Genomic DNA, 12026 nt, shown 5'->3' with positions numbered 1-12026 from the left:
TTGAATTTCTAAACAGAATAGTGGGACACCAATCAGTTTAGACATTATGGTAAACAATGATAATAGTCGAGCTTGTTAGAAGTTCTAAAGTCATTTAATTTGTTTGTAAATTATATTCACAATGTGAATAATAAGAAAAATATTTGCCAAATAAACAGAACAAAAGTGTTTTGTGAATGGATGGACCAAGTTGGCAAAAACTGTTGACTAAATGTTTTACTGACCAAACCTCTTTTCCATTTAGTCCTTATTAAATAAGGCAAAGGATATTATATTTTAGATTTTAACTTATTTATTTTAAGAGTACCATTCACAACATCAAAATCTATTATTTGAACTTCAACACCAGCAAGTATTTGTTTATATCTGTTTTCTGCGATGGACTGGCGATCTGTCCAGGGTCCCTACAGCAGCTCTCATCACCCACTGCACGGATAACCTGAGAGTAAAATCATTGATGGATTGATAAATGTGTTCTTAATGTAGTGTACATTTGTCTCTAAAATGTTAATTTATGTTTTATGACTTTTGTTTGGGAAAGTTAGGGTGTAAGGATAGATAAATACATCTCCATAATGATTCCTTATTATTGCTTATTTTATGTTTGTTACTGATATAATTTAACATCCAAAACAAAGATTTAATAAAGATTTAAAAATAAAAAAGGGACATACGTGACGTAACACGTGGTATGTCATTTCCTTACTGTTTAATTTGTAGTTAATTTGTAATTAATTTTAAATTTTAAAAGTGTTATTGGGTGTTTTTAAAGGCGTTGTCAAATAAAATGCGTTTATTATAATTATTAAAACACGACTGGTACAGGAAATGGTGTCACTAGCGCCCCCTTCATTTCCGGAATGCAATAGTCCCATTTCCATATAAGGTCTGAGACTGACAGTGGTCCGTCCCCGCCCCTTTCCGCAGGCTGCAGCCAGGTGTACTTGGGTTAAAGGGTTGTGTTTCAGGTGCAGCAGCGTTCTCTTCCTCTTCCTGTGCCCTCTGACCCGTTCACAGGTCTCCGCCCTCCAGGGTTCTGGTCAGCAGGTCCAGGTCCCCCAGGCTGGCGGCCCGGTCCAGCTCGGGGTCGTCCATCATGGAGACGGCGATCCGCAGCGCAGCCCAGATGTTGGTGGACATCTGCAGCTGGCTGCGACGCTGGCTGCACCTCTGCTGTTCAGAGCTGTGATGAAGTTACTGACAGCCTCCCTGCAGAACCAGAACCACAACCGGGTCATAAACAAGCTGTGGTCCAGTAAGCGGGCTGCCGGGGCGGCAGTACCTGAGCGCGCCCAGGTTGATGCAGCTGATGCCCAGGTTGTATCGGAGCGGATGAAGCCGGGCCGCAGCTCCAGCGCGCGGCTGTACCCTCCACCGCCTCGGCGCTGCGGCTGCCGTTAGCCAGCGTCGCTCCCAGCCGGTTCCACAGCAGGTAGTCCTGAAGACAGACACAGGAAGTGAGGTCAACATGACATCAGCCTGCTGGGGCCCCACCAGAATCAGAACCGGCAGCGGTCTGATGTTACCTGCGGTCTGACGGACAGCGCGGCGCTGAACGCCTCCACCGCCCGATCAAACTCTGAGCTCAGGTTGTACAGAACTCCAAGTCCGGTCTGCAGGTCCGGATCCACGTTATCCACGTTCAGCTGCGCCGCTTCCTGGAAGAGCAGCAGAACTTCCTGCAGCGCCGAGCTGGAAGAAAAACATTGGTTTTATTCACGCAGCGCCACCTGCTGCTTGCATTCGGAGTAACTTTTGACCCCGGCCAACCGGACTCCTCCAGGCCGTCACGCTGACATCCTGCTCAGGTGTTTCGTTACCTCGCAGGTGCGGAGCAGCCGGGGCCCCTGCGTGGTGTGGCTGGGGAACCCTGTAGCGGACTCCAGCTCTGCACCAGGTGTCGATATCTGTGGTTGTGGCCGATCCAGCGGCGCAGAGCGTCGCAGGCCTCCGGCACCTGGCTGCTGTTGGTGAGGCTGGCCGCGAGCGCCATGAGGGCCGGCAGGTTGTTGGGGCGGAGCTCCAGACACCTGCAACAGGTGAGCAGGCAGAGACCTTTGTCAGAGCTGAACAGATCAGGTAGACAAGAAGCTGGTCTGACCTCTGCAGCGAGGCGATGGCGGCCTGTTCGTTCTCATTCTCAGCCTGAGTCGTCCCCAGCATCTGCCACGCCTGCAACAGGAAATGGTCACCGGTGAGCGTCGATGGTCAGAGACTGGACCGCGACAGAACCCAACTAACGGGTCACCTCGGCGTCACTGGGGTCCTGCAAGATGGCGGCCTCCAGCAGCAGGACGGCGGCGTTCAGGTCTCCCTCTCCTGCTTTCTCCTGACCCTCAGCGAAGGCGTTGGGCCAGTCAAGGTACGGGTTGGTGGCGCTGAAGAAGTAACCCTGCAGAACCACAGAGGTCAACAGGAAGTACCGCCCTGCAGAACCACAGAGGTCAACAGGAAGTACCGCCCTGCAGAACCACAGAGGTCAACAGGAAGTACCGCCCTGCAGAACCACAGAGGTCAACAGGAAGTACCGCCCTGCAGAACCACAGAGGTCAACAGGAAGTACCGCCCTGCAGAACCACAGAGGTCAACAGGAAGTACCGCCCTGCAGAACCACAGAGGTCAACAGGAAGTACCGCCCTGCAGAACCACAGAGGTCAACAGGAAGTACCGCCTTGTGGGGGTACTTCCTGTATGACCCCATCAAAACCAGCCTCTGTCCTCCTGATGTTGCAAAATGAAAGTTTTATTGTGAAACATTTGCAGGATGTTGGCATGGTGACGTAACCTGAGCCACAGGGGATTAGGGGATTAGAGCCGCTGGCCTTCTGGATGAAAGCTGCTGCATTAAAGCTGCAGATTAACTCTAGATCACAGCAGTGATGCATGCTGGGAAGCTGCAGGAGCAAACAAGGTGACATCATCAGGGCGTTACCTTCTCCACAGGTGAGACGGGGGGCGGGGCCGGCTTCTGCTGGCTCTCCGCCTCCTCCAGCCAGTTCCTGCGAGCAAGCTCCTCCCACTCCGCCTGCATCTTGTCCCAGAACTCTGTGTCCGACTGCAACAGAACCCAACCAGAACCAGATCAGTACCAGACCAGAACCCGATTCAAACCAGACAAGAAGCCGATCAGAACCCAATCAGAACCCTGCCGTCGTCTCCTCATGCAAAACATTACAGTGAGCCGGTTCCTCCAAGCGGCTGAACTGCGCCACCCTGTGGTCACACTGGTCCCTGCAGGACCCTGGTTCAATATAAGGGGTCTCCCGCCCCAGTCCTCAGGGCTCCTGTCCTCCATGAGACGTTTCCCTGCAGGAGGACATGATGTCATCACTGGAGTTGCGGGCCCTGAGCACCAGGGTGGGAGACCCCTCAGGTCTGAGCTCAGACCTCTGACCGACCTTCTCGGATCAGAACCAACAGAACCGCCGACTCAGCAGATGGGGATCTGATCTTCTCCAATTTCAGTCAGGAGGAAACTGAGAACAGGAAGGTTCTGGTCAATCCGGTCAGAACCCGACACCTCCCTCTTTCACCGATCTGTTTCTCTGGGTTCAAGGTTTGCTGATGCCTCACCGGATACCCTGGGAACAGTCAGAACCTAGTCAGGTCCAAATCAGGTTCTGGCCCAACAGGAAACCATTAGCAGGAAGTTCTGGTTCCAGCAAAGCTCCAGCTGACCAATCAAGAGCTTTGAGCCAGAGCAGTGCTGTGATTGGTCCACTGAGGCATCTCTACCTCTCCTCCTCACCAGAACCGCAACAGAACCAGAACCAGGCACAGGTCTCAGAACCTCATCAGAATAATGGACTCTACCGGACCAGAACCTGGAGGTGCAGATATCGGCCTCCAGGTGGCGCTGTGGTTCTGGTCCGGTTCTAGAATGATAACCCACAAGTTCTGGTTCTGATCTGAGCTCTGCCTGTCCATCTGCTGAGAGGAAGTTGCTGGAGGGACACTTCCTTTCACAGGTCAAGAACAGACAGGTCGTTCGGGGGCAGACAGGTCATTCGGGGCAGACAGGTCATTCGGGGGCAGACAGGTCATTCGGGGGCAGACGGGTCGTTCGGGGGCAGACGGGTCGTTCGGGGGCAGACGGGTCGTTCGGGGGCAGACGGGTCGTTCGGGGGCAGACGGGTCATTCAGGGGCAGAGGGGTCATTCGGGGGCAGACGGGTCGTTCGGGGGCAGACGGTCGTTCGGGGGCAGATGGGTCAGCTCACACAGCAGGTGAGTGTTACCTCTACAGCCGCCTTTGCGCGGACGAACTCGTCCTCCAGGGACTCGTTCTTGGCCAGCAGAGAGCGAGTCCGTCTGCGGAGTCTGGACACGCTGCTGTCCTGCAAGAGACGGAGACAGAGGTTGTCCAGCAGCTGACCAGTAAAGTAACACACAGTCTGCTGGTCTCAGGTGTTGCTGGGACACCCACCGGGTGACCATGGCAACAGGACGCCCCTAGCATGTAGTGATTGGGGTGATGTCAATGGATGGATGCTGGACAGACCGATGATTGGATAATGTCAGCCAATCGTGGAACCCACAATTGTTCAGCTGGTACCGGCCTGGTACCAAGCTAACCCGGTACTGAGTCAGCCCCTGTTCCTGTGGAGAATCTAGTGGCACTGACCTGGTTCAGAGATATAAAGTCCAGATTGTCCAAGCTGCTCTTCATCAGAGCATCTGTCCTAAACTCTGCAGACCTGGAGACACACAGACAACCTTCAATCCACATGGCTGCAGGGAAAAACACAGGAAGATCAAGCAAAACATTTATGTTAGCGTTAGCAACATAACGTTTACCGTCATGTTAGCGTTAGCAACATAACGTTTACCGTCATGTTAGCGTTAGCAACATAATGTTTACCGTCATGTTAGCGTTAGCTACATAACGTTTACCGTCATGTTAGCGTTAGCTACACAGAACATTTACCGAAATGTTAGCATTAGCTACACAGAACGTTTCCCGTCATGTTAGCGTCAGCTACACAGAACATTTACCGAAATGTTAGCATTAGCTACACAGAACGTTTCCCGTCATGTTAGCGTCAGCTACACAGAACATTTACCGAAATGTTAGCATTAGCTACACATAACGTTTCCCGTCATGTTAGCGTTAGCTACACAGAACATTTACCGAAATGTTAGCATTAGCTACACAGAACGTTTCTCGTCATGTTAGCGTCAGCTACACAGAACATTTACCGAAATGTTAGCATTAGCTACACAGAACGTTTACTAAAATGCTAGCGTTAGCTACACAAAACGTTTCCCGTCATGTTAGCGTTAGCTACAGAGAACCTTTTCCCTCATGTTAGCTGTAGCAACACTGTTGATGCTAGAAAACAGCAGAAACACAAAGGAACAGCATGGAGCTGACAGAAAACATGTTAGCTGAAATTATTCCGATTACTTCTTCTCTAGAACCTCTTTGCAGGTCTCTATTGATGAAAGCAGCTCAGCGTTGGCAGTCCCCATAGTTACTGCCTCCCGCAGGCTGCCGCAGGAACTACAGGTTGGCTCTACTGCCCCCCGCAGGCTGCCGCAGGAACTACAGGTTGGCTCTACTGCCCCCCGCAGGCTGCTGCTGGAACTACAGGTTGGCTCTACTGCCCCCCGCAGGCTGCTGCTGGAACTACAGGTTGGCTCTACTGCCCCCCGCAGGCTGCTGCTGGAATTAACAAGCTTCCTGTAAATAAATCTGAGGATCATCAGCAGAGTGGAATATCTGAGTCTGAGCTGTAAGAAAACCGGACCGAACCAGAACCCAGACAAGAACCGGCCGGACGGGTCTGGCTTGAGGCGGGTCCATTACCATAGCAACTCGCTGGAGGAGTGGTGGGAGGAGCATCTGGCCCGGCAGCGTCTGCGCCGTCCCCCGTCTTCCAGGTCCAACTCGCCCCACTTGTCCAGAGGAGAGGACAGGCTGACTGGAAACACAAGCAGAGAGAACTGATCCTGACCTCTGACCTCACCGTGATCCGTGAGCTAAAACAGGAAGTTCTCATCAAAGTAAAAGCTCAGATTAAGGCGTCGTCATGACGACCGGCTGACCTCAAAGCTTTTAACCAAATGAAGCTGCTGAGTCTGGACAGAACCAGAACCAGAACCTCCAGCTGAGTCTGGACAGAACCAGAACCAGAACCAGAACCTCCAGCTGAGTCTGGACAGAACCAGAACCAGAACCAGAACCTCCAGCTGAGTCTGGACAGAACCAGAACCAGAACCAGAACCTCCAGCTGAGTCTGGACAGAACCAGAACCAGAACCAGAACCTCCAGCTGAGTCTGGACAGAACCAGAACCAGAACCAGAACCTCCAGCTGAGTCTGGACAGAACCAGAACCAGAACCAGAACCTCCAGCTGAGTCTGGACAGAACCAGTTCCAGAACCTCCATGATGCTCTCTGCAGAACCTCTGAGGTCCATCAGAACCAGAACTCCTGGGTTCTCATGGACTGCAGAGGGAACCCGTCTGCTATTGGGAGCTGAACCAGAACTGGTTTGGACCCGGTACCGGCCTATCTTACCCGAGTCCAGGGACGTCCTGTCGGGGGTTCCGGGTCCGGCAGGCCGGCGCTTCAGCTGGACTGGGACCAGCTCCGTCTCCTCAGTTCTGGTTCTAGTTCTGTGCCTGGGGCTCCTGGAGCCGACCGTCCTCCTCACTGGACTCTCGGTGACCCGGTGGTACCGGGTCTCTGCCGGGTCGCTCAGGTCCACCAGGTCCAGAGCCGTGGATAGAACTGGAGCAAGACAGACAGGTCACCGGGTCAGAACTGGGTCAGAACAGAACCAGGTCAGTGCTGCTCTGGTCCAGTTCTGGTCTTACAGGGAAACATGATCCGGCCTGACCCACAGCAGGTCAGAGGTCATTAGCAAAGCGGTTCCTGCTGACTGTACCTGCGGGGTTGGAGGTCGGGGGTCGTCCGGAGGCGGCCTCGCTGCGGCTCTCTGCCAGGAAGTCATCGATGGAGGGGCTCAGCAGGGGGCGGCTCTCCTGCAGCAGGCAAACAGAGCGCTCAGCTCGACCTCTGACCTTCAGCGAGTTCAGACTCACTGCAGCCTGAACTGAATTTGATTAGACACACCTCCTGAATCAATGTGACCTGAGTCTGAGCCACCAGGTGGCGCTCTGACCCTCAGTGATTTGCCCAAACAAGAAAAGTGCTGCCATGGCAACCATAAGGAGCCCTGGCACATTAGCGTCCATGTTTACTCCCACTGAGCATGCTCAGTAGGCGACATCACAGCGCCCTCTGCAGCAGGGACAGCAGATCACAACCATCAGAAAAGAAACAAAAAAAGAAGTCAATTCTGTAGAGGGAACGTAGCCTTGGTCTGGTTCTGGTTCTGGTCCTGGTTCTGGTCCTGGTCCTGGTCCTGGTCCTGGTCCTGGTTCTGGTTCTGGTTCTGGTCCTGGTTCTGGTTCTGGTTCTGGTCCTGGTTCTGGTTCTGGTCCTGGTCCTGGTCCTGGTTCTGGTTCTGGTTCTGGTTCTGGTCCTGGTTCTGGTTCTGGTCCTGGTCCTGGTTCTGGTCCTGGTTCTGGTCCTGGTTCTGGTTCTGGTTCTGGTTCTGGTTCTGGTCCTGGTCCTGGTTCTGGTCCTGGTCCTGGTCCTGGTCCTGGTTCTGGTCCTGGTTCTGGTTCTTCTGGTCCTGGTCCTGGTCCTGGCTGGACTTTAACAGGTAGTCTTGACATCATCCTTCAGCGGACAAACGATTTTGGGAACAACAGAAGGAAGCTTCAGGAGGAAGAGGAGCAGCTGGGACTCTGCAGAGTGATGAAGAGTGTTTAACGTTTTCTCACTGTTTCAGGATGGACTGCCTATGAAGTCGGTGGCTGTGTGTGTGTGTGTGTGTGTGTGTGTGTGTGTGTGTGTGTGTGTGTGTGTGTGTGTGTGTGTGTGTGTGTGGTGTGTGTGTGTGTGTCTACTGCAGCAGCATATTAACTTTGAGTCCTCTGGGATCAGATGCTCCTCTTCGCTTCAGACCCGGTTCTGCTGATCAGACCTCTGACTCCTTCTGGTTCTGGACGCAGGCCCAGGTCTGAAACTTCTGATCATCTGAATCCATTGATCGGTTATGGATACGATTGTCTGATCAGCAGAACTGATTGGTTCTTCAGTTTCTGTTGCAGATTCTCTGTTTGGTGAAAGATTGTTTGTTCAGCAGAACGGCCGTTTATTTTTAGACCAACACACACACACACACACACACACACACACACACACACACACACACACACACACACACACACACACACACACACACACACACACACACACACACACTGCCCCGGTCACCCTGACTGTAACTACAGGAGCCTGCAGAGGACACACCATCTGCTGGAGAGGAACAAGAACCTCAGGGTTCCTCCCTCTGCTGCAGAGTCAGAAGTCATCATATCCACCTCAGGAGGTCAAAGGTCATCCCCTTTTGCTCCGCGCACATTCAGTGGAAGGACAGTCATCATCATCACTGTTCATGTCAGGCTGCAGACTCCTGGCGCGAGTTCTGACTGACAGGCTCAACTTCCTGATGTCCAGGCACAGTCACACCTGATCATGATCCAGATCTATGATGGAATTTTCCTGCTATAATTTGAGCACAAATTTTCATTTTGAAAGCAGAACTTAATGTCATTCTCCTCAAAACCTGCAACGCTTGTACTCAAAACTTCTCCTCGCAGTCACACTCTACTCAGACTCTGCTTGCTTACGAAACATGAAACTGCCTTTTGGTACACTCACCTGGCAACCTCTCAGCCAATAGGATGGAAGTGTTGTGCTGGATGGGTTTGTTCCCTTCTCGCATGTGAGCCTGTGTGGCTGCTATCAATTGTAGCAACCTGCACCACCCACTGGATATAGGGAGACGGGTGGGTAAACAAAATCCTGCATAAGATCAGTAGCTATTAATGATCAGTAGTTGTTAGCGATCAGTAGTTGTTAGCGATCAGTAGTTGTTAGCGATCAGTAGCACACTGCTGGCAGATCTTTAGTATAAGGGAACAGAAAGCTGACATTGTTTCTCCCTACATCCGGTGGGTGGCACGGGTTGCTATAATCGATAGCAGGCTCACCTGCTAGAAGGAAACAAACACACCCAGTGCAACACATTCTATTGGGTTGCCAGGCGATTGTCCCAAATGGCATTTCCAAAAGCAAGCAGAGACTAAGTGTGATCGCAAAGAGAAATTTGGAGAAGATAGACATAAAGTCCTGCTTTCAAAATGAAAATGTGTGCACTTGGATTATGGCAGGAAAATTCCATATTGATCCAGATATTGTGTCTGCCAGACTGCGGTCAGGCTGGAAAGCTCGTCCTCTTCCTGTTTGTCTCCTTCCTGTTTGCTTCCAGTGTATTTTCCTGTCACAGACGTTGGCGCTCTGATTGGTCTTCCTCAGTGGAACGATGACACCTGAACTCCTGATCAGTCAAATCAGAAAAAGATTGGTCAGAGAAAAGGATCTGACAGGATCTGATGGAGTTCTTTACTCATTCCCTGAGGGAACCAGAACCGGAACAAGGACCAGGGCCCATCTGGAAAAGATGGTAGACTACAGGAGGAAACCAGAAATCAGCAGGAAGTTGGACTGCAACGTTCAAGGAACAGAAGCAGTGTCGCGGAGCGGGTGGTGAAACGTTCCCACAGCGCTCCTGAATGTTCCCACAGCGCTCCTGAACGTTCCCACAGCGTTCCTGAACATTCCCACAGCGCTCCTGAACGTTCCCACAGCGCCCCTGAACGTTCCCACAGCGCCCCTGAACGTTCCCACAGCGCCCCTGAACGTTCCCACAGCGCTCCTGAACGCTGCAGTCTGATGTTAGGAATCACAAGGGAGAATTTACTTTCATTTTTGGGAATATTGTTGTTTCTCAGATAGAGTTCTTCAGGTCCGGTCCAGTTCCACTAAACCCAAACATGAAGAACTGACGGAAAGTTCTGATCAGATTCCTGACAAACGAAAATCAGGACTGGAAAATTCTACTTCCTGTAGAACCAAGCAGGACACTGCTATCGGGTTTGGTTCTGGTTCTTCTTGGTTCTGGTTCTGTTTGGTTTTGGTTCTTCTTGGTTCTGGTTTTGTTTGGTTCTGGTTCCGATCAGAACAAACTCAGTTTCTTCAGAACCGGGTCAGAACCACATTTACATAGTTTAAGGAACCAAGAATCAAATAAATTATGGTTCTTCTCTTGGACTCGTTTCTCTAGGACCCAGTAGAAACCTTGAGTATCGGAACCGGAGGAACTTTCCTGGCCGGGTTCCGAACAGAACCATCGCTCTCTCTGGGTTCTGCTAGAGTTCTGTTGGGCCGCTCACCTGGACTTGGTACATGGTTCTGTCTGCAGCCGCCAGCGGTCCACTTTAACACGGTTCTGCTGCCCCGAACCGCCGCCTGTCCGACCCGAACCTCCCTGACTTCTGGAGAGGAATGATGCCGTCTTCAATTCCGTTCCGGTCCCGGTCCCGGTCCCGGTCCCGGTCCGCTCACCGCGCTGGTCCCGGTCCCACCGTGGTGTCGCTGTGTTCCAGTTCCAGTTCTTGGTTCGGTTCGGCTCCGCGGCGGCTCTGGGCTCCTCGGTGTCCGAACTTCTTGTCGCTCCGCTCAGCTGGAGGCGGAGATGAAAATAAACCGAGCGGAGCCGAACTTGGCCGAGCAGTTCCGAGGGCTGTTGATCCAACTTCCCTGGAGATTTTCATAATAAAAGCCTCTCGAGGAGCAGCTGATCCTGGTTCTGGTCCACAGTAGAGGTGGATTCTCCGGGTTTGGGTCAACGGTTCTGGTGACAGGTTCTGGTCCGAATGAGGAGAACCACCGAGAGTAACATGTCGATGTTCTGGTTTCTGGTTCCGAACAGATCCAGAGACCTGAACATGGTTTGGTTTTCGCCGAACGGAACCGAGGTTCTGTTGCCGGGATGTTCTTCTCATGTCAGTCAAATATGAATGAAAACTATCTGGACCTTGAACAGGCTCGTGCAGAGGGGGGGGCAGAGGGGGCTTGAGCCCCCTGGCTCTTTTATCCGTGATGTTTTTATTTATTAGTTTTTATTTATATGTACGTCAGAAGGCCTGCTTACGCCCCTCAGCAATAACATTTAGCTAAATATAAAAGAGCTAAATTTATATTTAGCTCATTTATATCAAGATGGTTCTTTAAACTTTTAAACATTAAATGTCCTAATTAAATCCAAAGTGCATATTTTTATTTTTCTCTGTTGAATGCATTAAATAAAATGTAATAACATTGTCATTCTCCATAAATGATGCTACAGGTTTAGATTTATGGTGTTACAATTAAACCATTAATAGGGCCCCTGAGTGTCTGGAGGCCCCTGAGTGTCTGGAGGCCCCTGAGTGTCTGGAGGCCCCTGAATGTCTGGAGGCCCCTGAGTGTCTGGAGGCCCCTGAATGTCTGGAGGCCCCTGAATGTCTGGAGGCCCCTGAGTGTCTGGAGGCCCCTGAATGTCTGGAGGCCCCTGAGTGTCTGGAGGCCCCTGAATGTCTGGAGGCCCCTGAGTGTCTGGAGGCCCCTGAATGTCTGGAGGCCCCTGAGTGTCTGGAGGCCCCTGAGTGTCTGGAGGCCCCTGAATGTCTGGAGGCCCCTGAGTGTCTGGAGGCCCCTGAGTGTATGGGGGCCCCTGAGTGTCTGGGGGCCCCTGAGTGTCTGGAGGCCCCTGAATGTCTGGAGGCCCCTGAGTGTATGGGGGCCCCTGAGTGTCTGGAGGCCCCTGAGTGTCTGGAGGCCCCTGAGTGTCTGGAGGCCCCTGAGTGTCTGGAGGCCCCTGAGTGTATGGGGGCCCCTGAGTGTCTGGGGGCCCCTGAGTGTCTGGAGGCCCCTGAGTGTCTGGAGGCCCCTGAGTGTCTGGAGGCCCCTGAGTGTCTGGAGGCCCCTGAGTGTCTGGAGGCCCCTGAATGAACAGTGTCTGCCCAGCTGACTTTCTTGGGAGGATTTTGTTTTAATCTAAAGGGGCCCAGAAAATTTTTGGGAATCCCTGTTCCAGAGGTTAAATAGATATCAGAGCTTTATTAG

At 52.1% G+C, this 12026-nt stretch overlaps 1 pseudogene; it reads right to left on the bottom strand.

Moving 5' to 3' along the window:
• Positions 1–129: 129 nt before the first annotated feature.
• LOC129351707 (PEX5-related protein-like) lies at positions 130–10640 on the bottom strand (annotated as a pseudogene).
• Positions 10641–12026: the final 1386 nt, after the last annotated feature.

The sequence above is a fragment of the Poeciliopsis prolifica genome, unplaced genomic scaffold (genome assembly GCF_027474105.1).
Source record: "Poeciliopsis prolifica strain line A6 unplaced genomic scaffold, Auburn_PproV2 SCAFFOLD069, whole genome shotgun sequence".
NCBI classification, from domain to species: Eukaryota; Metazoa; Chordata; class Actinopteri; order Cyprinodontiformes; family Poeciliidae; genus Poeciliopsis; species Poeciliopsis prolifica.
The sequence above is the reverse complement of the archived record's forward strand: the minus strand, read 5'-3'. Positions and strand labels throughout refer to the sequence as shown.